Source organism: Tachypleus tridentatus, chromosome 7 (assembly GCF_004210375.1).
Source record: "Tachypleus tridentatus isolate NWPU-2018 chromosome 7, ASM421037v1, whole genome shotgun sequence".
NCBI classification, from domain to species: Eukaryota; Metazoa; Arthropoda; class Merostomata; order Xiphosura; family Limulidae; genus Tachypleus; species Tachypleus tridentatus.
In genome coordinates, this window is record NC_134831.1 from 61,546,351 (window position 1) to 61,558,327 (window position 11,977).

The window sequence follows — 11,977 nt, forward strand, 5'->3', positions numbered from 1 at the left end:
CTGATAGAAATAAAGTGTTTTTGAAATTGTGTTGGCTTTTTTCATTTTTAGTAGTATTTTGTTTAGTTGTTATTCGTGTGTCTTTGTTGGATTTGTGTGTATTGGTTTAAATTTGTTTGTGTCTGATAGGATGTTCTTCGTCTTTTGGATGTATTCATTTGTGTTCATTATGACTATAACGTTTGCTTTATCTGCTTTTAGAATTTTTATATTTTTGTCTTGTTTTAGGTTTTTAATGGAATTAATGTCTCTTTTTGTAAGATTGTTTTTAGTTTTCTGTTTTGTAAAATTATGTTGATGGTTTTGTGAGAAAATTCTTTGAAAAAATCGTTTAAGATGTTGTTTTTAGGTGTTTCTGGAAAATATAAAATTTTACCTGGGAAGTTTGGCTGTTGGATGTCAATAAAATTATCTATGTTGTCTTCTTTCTGTTGGTTGTTTTTGGTTGTTTCCTTGTTTTTGTTTTCTGTAGAAAGTATCACAAGTCTCCTGGCTAGATCTTCTAAACATGTTTTGATTTCTATGGTTGGAATGTACATAGGTGCTGTTGCGAAGTTGAGTCCTTTGTTAAGTAGATGTATCTCGTCTGTGTTTAATTGTCGGTCGGATCTGTTAATTATGAGGTTAGTCAACGATTTGTCGTGTTGGTGTCTTTTCTGTTGTTTGCATCTTAGTTTTTCTAGTTTTTTTTTTTGTGGCAGATCTTTTTGTCTCTGTCGTTCTTAGTATTGATTTGGTTTATGTTTCATTGTATAAGTCCGTAAGTCTCTGGTTTAATGCAGCATGCCAGTTGATGGTCCAGGTTCACACGCTTGGCCATGCCGGGCCCGGATTTTAAAGCAATGAAGCAAATTTTTTTGCGATTTCTTATATTTGTAGGAGTGGACAAAAAAGTGTCTCCCCTTGAAATTGTTGTTAATTTGTTATATCTTTTATTAGTTAAGAGAAAAACAAGTAAAAGTATGTTTTACAACGTACTCGACGAGATCTGTTCAAATGCGATCTCAAATCCTAATTTTAACACTGGCTTTCGTAAATACCCAAACTTTTCATGAATTCTGCACAGTGAAAATGAAATTATACTAGTCTGTTAAGTAGGCCGATTGTTCTTACCTATATATACATTAAGGTATACCATTTCGCCATATCTCAATTTAAAGAAATCAGCTATTTTAACGGCCTATGAACAATGAATATTTTGAAACTATTGATATAGTTTGGCTTCATCATTTCAGTGGACTAAATTAATTTATTTTAAAGTTTCTTCAACATAAGATGTAGCATAATAATTTAGGAATAACTGTATAAAATAGAATCAAAAGTATGTATGTTTAATAACTATTATAAAATAATTTAAACAAAAATTGTAAACTTTACTATCTACCACCTGTAACAAAAGAACACGATAAACATATGTTAAGGACGTCTTAAATGAGTCCGATTGTTCATAGTCCAAATAAGTGTGAAATAACGCTGTAAATAACTGATGATTTCTGGAAATTAAAATAACAAGAAATCTGGAAAACGGAAGAGTTTTTCTTTAAAAGATTATTGACATTCATTTTTATTTTAGAAAGTGAACAACCCACCACATTATCACTTGTTTATAAATACGAGTAACTAACTGAGTAGTGACGAGAAGTAAGTAGTGGATGAAAAACGTATTGAGATTTGTGTTTGAAGTATTCAGTGTCTGTGTTTATGAACAGTGAACGATCTCGTCACTTAGTAACAATCTCTAGTATTAAAACAACAATAACAATGAAATATTGATTCTAGTTTAAATTATGTTATCATTACCCCTCGAAGTTAGTTTTTTTACAGAAATATGTTGTTCTTTTGAAAGCTTAAGTACAGTGTAAAACAGGAATTACAAGCCCACAACAGAAGAACATTAACCTGTTCAGTGCCGTCGACAAGATAACTCGTCCACGCCGATCGGTAACACAGTGTCACGGACGAGTTAATTCGTTCTCAATAATACCTAACTTCAACGATAGATGTCAGCACCATACATACATTTGACCTACTTACAAATTGTTTCACTTTCGATCCAAAATGGCGTCACGGAAAAAGTTACAAAATGAAGAAACATTAGAGTTGTATTTTGAACTTGGTTTGGAGTTGTCGTAGCAACTGAATTACTTAGCAGTCACAGGTTAAACAAGTGTAACGCGTAGAGTACTCAGTATATTTTAAAAGTACACAATCGGTGTCGTTAGGCAGCTAACTCCTATACTACGTACGAAGTGAAGGAGTGAAACAAAATCGATGCACATAATATTTAGTTTAAACACACAAATTCATAGAATATACAAACTTTCATTACGGGGGAAAACATCACAAAACAAATAATAAAACATTTTGTAAATGAAAGACTGTACTACGAAAGATAAGCTAATTGAGGCCATAATTGAGGTGTGGTACCGCGATCCAAAAATTAGTAAAGATTGCAGTAAACTCGTGGACTGAATGTCAAAGCGGATTAATGATCTTCTGAAAAATAAAGGCGGTCATATCATGTATTAATTTGTGAGTAATTTTTGGATTCTCAGAAATAAAACGCAAAAAATTGTTTCAATTAATTTGCACAAGGGTGTATATATAGATTATACCTAGGTAACTTTCAGTATTAACATTTAAGGTTACACTGTAAAATGCGCGTGCTACGAGGTCTTGTAGTGATGATCTGTGTATAACTATATCATCCTAACATTCTTGTTTGTACTATCTTTGGCACTTCCATTCCTACATCATTTTATATTTGAAAAACGAATTTTGCTACTTGTTTATAAGTACGAGTAACTAGTTAGTGGTAGGCAGTGAGTAGTCAATGCGAATTTTGTGACATATTCACTGACAAAAAAGTTATCTAATGTTAATTATCGCGTCTCTCCTGCTATTCAGCTTGTCTAGTAAGTTACGTGTTTATCTATCTACCAACTTAATTAATTTAGGCGCACCCTTTACAGTTTATATTGAGACGTTGACATAACTTATATCAAAGTGAACATAGTTTATAGCAAAAGTATAAAAGAAATTGATTACTTCGATGTTGTTACGTGGACCGAATTTCACATTATTCCATCAAATAATTAATAAAAAAACCTGCTCAACAATAAAATATGTTTCAAAATCATAATTTTGTAATTTGGTTACAAAATATTTTTATGCTAGATCAGTGTGAACACAAAAAGTCGAGAAGGAATTGATCTAGAACAACGTTGTAATTTTATCAAAATATACATGGCTGGAATTCATTTTTTCCAGTACTTTCTAGTAGTCCTACAACGTACTGAATACACTAAACCTTGAGTATTTTATTATAAATATATTTTCATTAATACATCTATTTAAAGAGCGACCATTTTGTTCGGTAATCGGACTGTTTCTTTGAAGATCCATAACTGAATAATATTATTTTGCACACAGCAGTTTCTTATTTCTAAAAGAAAATTTTTCATTAAGGAGTTAAACACTAGGATATCACCATTTGTTTATTAAGTATAAATTAAAACCATTACTTCTTTAATACAACCAATTTCAAAACTTCTCGAAAGAGTTAGGACATTATAATGTGCACAGTTTAGATTAAAGTAGATTGAATGATAATAATAAATGCATTTAATTAACGATTTGTTTTAATACTTCAGCTTCGAATCTAGACTCTAATCTTTCACTCCAATCTCCAATGTTAAAATATTGCACTCTGATCTCCTCCAGTATTTAATACTTTACCTTTATATGCACATTGTAACATTTCATATTGTATTATATTTCCAGTGTATTATCATTTCTTTTTTTATTTCCAGAAATTTAATTTTTCAGCTTCATTTATAATTTTTAATACTTCGCTTTTATTTCCAATGATAATTTTATTTTCTGTTTACAAAATAATGTATATTTTCATTCAGTGTCGGAGCTAGTGTGAAAGTTGACCCGAAGACTAAACACCGACAAGCACAAATGGTCACCTTTATATATTCAGTACCCTTTTCATATGAGTGTAAAATTAATAGCACGTTACATGTAGTTTAAATATTTAACTGAGGTTCCTGAAAAGCATCGCCATGAGCTACCGTTATCATTTGGCTGGGCATGTCGAGATGAATTATGTCTGTTAGGGTCGGATATTATGAACACAGATTATGTTTATCTAAACAGACCCGTTTGTGTCAGGCGATAGTATATTTTTGTCTTCATTCAATTTATGTTACCAACGATAAATTTTAAGTTACATGTACGAATTAATAATATGCGATTAATTTATATTAAATAGGGAATAGGCTGTGACACTATTAGATATCGTCTTTATATATGAAATTATTAATAATAATAATGATAATATTAAAATAAATTGTCAGTATATTAGGATTGGACAAAATAAAATTTTGTTTTTGTCCAATTTCGCGCAAAACTATTCTGACTGAGAGCTTTCTGCGTCAGCCGTCCTTAATTTAGAAAGGATAAATTTAAAGCAGGTAGTCTAATAACCGCCAATCAAGTAAAATATGATACAATATATGTTGGTATACAGCGTAACTTATTATAAAACATAAAAGAGTTATAACATTTGATACGTAATCCGAGGGTCGCAGGTTCGAATCCCCGTCACACCAAACATGGTCGCCCTTTCAGCCGTGGGTGCGTTATATTGTGACGTTCAATCCCACTATTCGTGGGTAAAAGAGTAGCCCAAGAGTTGGCGGTGTGTGGTGATGACTAGCTGCCTTCCCTCTAGTTCTTATACTGCTAAATTAGGGACGGCTAGTGCAGATAGCCTTCTTGTAGCTTTGCGCAAAATTCAAAACAAAAAACAAAACAAACATTTTATACAGGCAGGAGCGTAGATCCTGGGGCAGATGAGTGGGATACATCCCCCCTTCACTTTAGGTGGGGGGTATGGTGCATACAACCATACCCCCTACAGTTTGGTCTATTGAATTGTTTCATTGCATCACAGGCCTACAAACTGTGTGTTTGTTCTTGTGATTCTCCTGTTCTTACCAATCGAATTACATAATTAGGCCTAGGTGTAGGCTTTTTCAGAAGCCGAAATGTACATCTTTAATGTAGGCGTGCTTCTAAGCTTTTCGATCTAAGCGATAGTTCGTAAGTATCAGTCAATAGGCCTAAGTATACATGCAAGGCTTGCAAGCACTATCACAGAATCTACCTACGTCTTATACGTAGTGTAAGATTAAGTAAAGTTTTCATCACAACAGATTGAACAGAGCATGAAATTCGAAAATATTACTCCAAGCGTAAACTCCTGTGATCTAGATCTTGCAGGCCATTTGTAGCTTGTAGCTGCATCAATCTTATGTGTATTTTGTGTGGTTTTCCTACGCTATTTGTTCTTATGCATGTCTAGCCGGTTTTATTGTCGAACGCCTTACTCTCCTTAGCTGCCGAAGTCGCTGACCGTAGCGTACGTTCAGTGTACAGTTAAGGACAGGTTCGGGCTGCTCGGATCCAGACTCGCCCTACATCACCCCCTCCGCTTCCTTTAGTCTGAGCCTCGATTTTACAACAGGGCTCATTTGACCTGTGTTTGTGGCCCTCATTAATCCAAGAAATTTCAAATTATCACCGCCTTCTAATAAAGTGCTGGTGTTTTATGGTAAAAGAACAATATGTTCTCTTATCACAGATTGTAAAAATATTGTATTTTCTTGTATAATTAGAACACAAGAGGAGCGATTTTAACGGCCTGAAGCCTCTACTCGAATTGTATTGCTAGTTTTTGTTTAGGTTTTTATTTAATAGACGTGCTTATAGACATTATATCACAACATGTTTGCCTTTTGATGAGCTTTAACAGAAATATAATATATTTGTGATTGTTTAAGTATTTTTCGAGAAACTTGCAATTACTTGTGTTGTAACTAGCACACATTATTGTCCCAGCGATGCCCAGGCGGTTAGTCGGCTCGATATTCACTGTGAGATTCGCGAGTCCGACTTCAATACATTGTACAGTTCAGTCCTACTTCCATGTCTCTTGTTATTAATCTGTGTATTTTCTTTCCATACAGCTCTTCTTCCGGGCACGACCAGGGCCTTTATTCGGCGCCCTGGTCGTGAAAGTGGGTTTTCTCGGGGTACTCCCGTTTCCCCCCACAGCAAAAGTTCCGTTTCATAGGATCTATAGATCCCAGCCCTGAAGAGAGGTCCGTCACTTTAGTATCAATATTTTAAGTATCCAAATTATAAGTGTTTTAAGTCTAGTACATCCAAGTCACGAGTCTTAATCATGTCGGCGTACTGTGTTTGCATCTCTCTGCTCACTTCACGTCGACTATATTTTCACCACACAATTCTTCGGACGCTTGTGAGTGTTGTGCTGAACCTTTCCCTTCGTTCTTCGTTTTCTCTCCGGCTGGCCGAACCGCTTCTCAGCTGTTTTCCGACGCTTCTCCTCAATTAAATACACTAATCTGTCAACTTCAAGGTCACTATTGACCATCGCTCTTGATCAACATCCAACAAGCCACTCTAATTCACTTAATTATCTCCGTGATCAGTTGACTAATTTATTCTTGCCTCGTGTGGGGTGAAGAAAACAATAGTTTCTGACCGCCCCTGGTTATTTTTCTTTCACCTTTGGAGAACGAAATTATAATTTAACCTAAATACTTACCAAGTATTTCCTCTTCCTATTTCCTCCAACTTCCATTCTTTTTTCCCAGCCTTGACACCGAGCTAGTCAGACGTGTTTTTCTCCTCCTGCAATACCATAATGACATTCTCATTACCTGGTTCTGCTGTGCCGATCCCGCCAACGGTCCCGCCGGTAATCGTCAACGACCTACCGCTTCACCTTTCTCCTCTTCAAATTGCCACGTTTATTGCGCAGGCTAAGCCTGGCGCTTCCTTAGACCCTTCCAGAACGCGAATTCTACGCCTAGGGGGAATTCTCCTCCAGCCGTCAACGCCTGAGAACTTATCCTACTTTTGTGAACCGTGGAATACCCCTATTAAAATCAGATGTGCACCCGCCAAGAGCCCTACTAACCTGTTCACTGTTTTCCTGAGAGGAGTACACCACTCCATTCAACCAAGTGAAATAAAATGCGCAGTTGAAAACCAAACCAAGTCCGTGATATACGCCGTGTACCGGATTTACTCGAAATCCTCCCGTCAAGCTACAAACTTCATGAAAGTTGTAACACCCAGTAAACATATTGCCGATACCATTCTACGGAATGGCTGCTACTACCATATCTTTAATTTTAGTGCCGAACGCCCCCGACGCCACCCAATCAAACCAAGGACTCCTAAGCAACCTGTACCTGTCTTACAACCTGACGGAATATCCACTCCGCTCACAGAAACTGAAAATCAATCATCCGACAAGTATAGTCAAACGGATTTTGGTAACAAAATATACTCTTCAAAGAAAGAAACGCAAAAGGCAAAATTTGAGACAAATGGTTAAAAAGTTTATTCCGGGTAGTTCTGTATGACATGTGTGTAACTTTGCACATTCACTGCTGAACATCCAAAGTCTGCAAAGGCGAAGTCCACGCTCACTAGTTGAAGTTTAACGTCACTCAACGTCAATGACGATTATGCCACCCGTGAGCATCAATAAATGCTTGGCATCTCCTGCCCATAAAAGCAATGAGATGACGAATCACATCCCGTGGAATGGCTGTCCACTCAGCCTGCAAAGCTGCTGCAAGCTGAGGTAGAGTCTGCAGTTGAGGTTGTCGCCGTCGCAGACATCGGTCCAACTCGTCCCAAAGATGTTCGATGGGGTTTAAATCTGGTGATCTGGAGGGCCAGGGAAGAACGTTGATGTTGTGGTGTCTCAAGAAGACAGTGGTGAGTCGGGCTGTGTGAGGTCGGGCGTTTTCATGTTGAAAAACGTCATTGACGTTCACCATGATGGGTTGCACATGGGACCTAAGAATCACATCGACGTATCGTTGAGCCGTAAGATTCCCTCGAATGTGCAACAGGTAGAGATTACTACAGAAGCCAATATTTTGAATTTGTAGACACAGTGATAGAACATCTGACCACTAGATTCAATGCAGATAACAATGACTTGAGGCAATATCTGGCACTTGAGAACATGATCCCATCTGGCAAGATTGACAACTCGGTTATAAACTTCTATCCAGAAATCTCTGGGCAACTGAAACTCAAGCCGTTGTGCAGAGATTTCTGGATAGAAGTGATGGCAGCCCACATCATGACGCTGCCACCAAATCTGTCAACTTCCTGCACACAGTTTGCTGCAAAACGTTCACCTCTGCGACGGTAAACACGGGTCCTTCCATCCTGCCTACAAAGCATAAAACGTGATTCATCGCTGAACCAAACATGCCTCCATCGTCGATGAAGCCATACCCGATGTGCCCGAGTCCACTGCAGCCGTGCTTGACGATGCTGCTGGGTGAGGATGACGCCTCTGACTGGACGTCGAGGTCGGATTCCTGCATCTCGTAGACGGTTGCGTACGGTCTGATCGGAAATCCTACGCAGCCCTGGTATGGTTGAGGCAGTAGACTTCGCAGTGGTGGTCCTATCCCGAAGGTGACATAACCGGATGTAGCGATCTTGTGCGGGCGTGGTCACACGAGGTCTGTCAGATCGTGGACAGTCACGAGTTGATCCATGTTGTTGGTGACGATTCCATAGCCTTGTGATGGTGCTTGGGTGGACATTCACAGCTCTGGCAACATCTGATCGAAATTCGCCTGCTTCCAATCGACGAATGGAGTTGTTGCGTTGTGCTTAAGCCAGTCTTGGCGTAACTGTATTGCGTGTCGGTGGCTTAACACTAAACTATGGAAACCGAGAACCCGTCACTTTTATAGGGATTTTGCACATGTTGCACTTGCAGATCTCTCAAACAAATTTATTCAACACGCATGGGTTTTGGCGAAAAATCCGATGTTTTCCTCCGTTTTCAAAGTGCACAACTTTTACTGTCATTTTGGTCTGACGATCAGTGCCTTAACACGTGTAACATCACATACCCTGAGCTTGTAACGTTATTACATGTATTCCTCAAGCAAAGGAATAAAAACTTGTCATACAGAAGAAATACCATGTTCATCAGAGGACAAGTCTGAAAATGCTTGTGCAACTATTGCACATCATGATCCACCAGATAGTTGTGAAACAAGTTTGTGCAGTAATGAAAAATCTGACACTCCACAGATACAGTGTGGAAAGCCATATCATCCAGAAGCACAACTAATACCACGACAGATAGCAAAATCTCAAAATATCAACTTCCAGGGCAAGTGGTTTCATGAGTTCCCATGACTGCACTTCGACAATCAGACTCAAGAAGTCATATGCTTTCATTGTGCCAAGGCGGAAAATAGAGGCCTTTTTACAGGAAAATTGGGGAGGCCACTGGAGTATACCTTCATATCCACCGGTTTTTGCAACTGGAAAAAGGCAAAACAGAAATTCAACAAACACCAATCCTCCTCTCAGCACAGATTCGCTATACCTCCAGAAGGTTCACTTGATGTAACTCCAGTAACTGTCCAGCTACATGATGGTAAAAAGAAGCAGCAGGAAGAACGCAAAAGAAGTCTAGCCAAAATATTCAGAAGTTTACGTTTCATACTGCGTCAAGGTTTAGCATTACGTGGACATACTGATACGGAGGGGTACTTCCTGCAGTTAATGAAGTTCCTGGAAGAGTTGAGTTGACGGCCTACTTGTCAAAGAAAACCACATTCACATCACCCCACGCTCACAATGAAATAATGGAGATGTTCAGCCATCAAATACTGAGGAACATAGTACATGAAGTGCAGCAAAGTGAAATCTTTGCATTAATGGTTAATGGCACTCAAGATGTTACAGGTGCCGAACAGGAAGCAACATGTGTACGATACGTAGATGAGAACCTTGACGTCTATGACGCATTTCTTGGTTTGTACAGTGTTTCCAATACAACTGGTGAAACAATATCCTCGACTATACTTGATGTACTGAGTAGACTCAATTTACCACTGTCAGGATTAAGAGCACAAACTTATGATGAAGCCGGTAACATGAGTGGTGCGTGCAGTGAATGCCAGGCAAAAATAAAAAAGAAGCAACCGTCAGCTTTGTTTTTCACTGCTGAGCACACGAGGCTAATTTAATAATGTAGCATGCAGTTGTGAATGTGTTCAAGATTCTATCCAATGGGTACATGAACTTGGTGTCTTGCTTCAGAGGTCAGGCAAATACAAGACAATCTTTGAAAATATTGTATCGTCAGACAGCCACAATGGTCTAGTTAAATACATCCGCCCACTGTGTCCAACACGTTGGTTGTGCCGCCTATCTGCAATTACATGTGCTAATGATCACTACAGTGCCATTGTTGATTCTTTGTCCGAATTAGCAAATGAAAAATCAGATGCAGCAGTGAAAGCACAATGTCTGCTGGACATATTTGACAAAGGAAAGACAGTTTTAGGATTGTTGACGGCTCAGCATCCATTAGCTGCATTAGAGGAACTAAACCATGCATTCCAAGCAAAATCAGCGACAGCATCTGGCATGATTGAAGCACCTGCAATGACAGCTGAGCAATTGCGGGTATTGCGAACAGAGGAAAATTACAACAAGATATTTGATGAAGCTGAGAAAAAGGTAACTTCCCTAGATCTGGTGCCTATTGAACTACAACGCATTCGCAGACCCCCCCAGAAGGATCACAGGTAATGGCTCAGCACACCATTCTGCAACAGGTAGAGATTACTACAGAAGCCAATATTTTGAATTTGTAGACACAGTGATAGAACATCTGACCACTAGATTCAATGCAGATAACAATGACTTGAGGCAATATCTGGCACTTGAGAACATGATCCCATCTGGCAAGATTGACAACTCGGTTATAAACTTCTATCCAGAAATCTCTGGGCAACTGAAACTCAAGCCGTTGTGCAGAGATTTCTGGATAGAAGTGCCGCCTCAACCATGTGGCAGTTTGTCACACTCACAGGTCGACAAGATAAATATAGAAGAGCTTATGAAAGAGTTCATAAACAGATCATCACAAAGGAGGTCTACGTTTGGGAACATGTAAGCTAGAGGACTAAATGAATCTTACTTGAATGAAAAGTATGAATAATTATGTGCTACATTCTATTGATGAGTAATTTTCACGAGTTCGCAAAGACATTTTAATTATTTTTATCAAACAACATGAACAGTTTTTCAGTAGATATAAACTTTCAAGGGTAATTACTAATTTTATTAATATTTGAAAACGTAATTCATACAATAAAAGTTATTAGTAACCTTGTCAAGTGTAATAACCATTTTTTTATACTGTACAGTGTGCAGGAATAAATACATGTGGCAGTTAATTTGTGACACATTTGTCTTTATTTTATTAACATTTTGAAAACTGTTCACAACACCTCACTTTTACAAACCTACATGGAAACCTTGAAGTATCATGGGAACAAGATTACTCTGTGACTGCATGTTTACAGCTTTCAGGTTCACGTAATCAGAGATTACCAATTTGCAAATTGAACAGTCAACATAAGTGGCTACAAAATCATCCCCCTCCCATATGGTGTAAAACATCTACGCCCCTGAAACATATAATATATATATAAGGTTAAATACGGCAAATAAAACTTGTCACATCTAAAACTTGTTGATTAGAAATCTACACTAACAAGCCGTTATACACGGAACAACCCTTTATTTATAACCTAGGTACAATTTGTTAACTACCTTTAAAGGAGAAATTGTCTTTTTCATAACTCAACTTTGAACATCTGTCTTTTCTTACTGCTATCCCTCACTTATCTGTTTCATATATGTCTTTAGTTTCGTTTTCTTTCGCTTACGTCATATCTTTATAACAATTGATTGACAATTATTGCTTGATTTCCAACCAATACAAACTGAAAAAGATAACAATAAAATGGAAGCGTAATATTATTGAATATTTGCATATAGTTACTAAGGAGACGAAATCTTAAAGTAA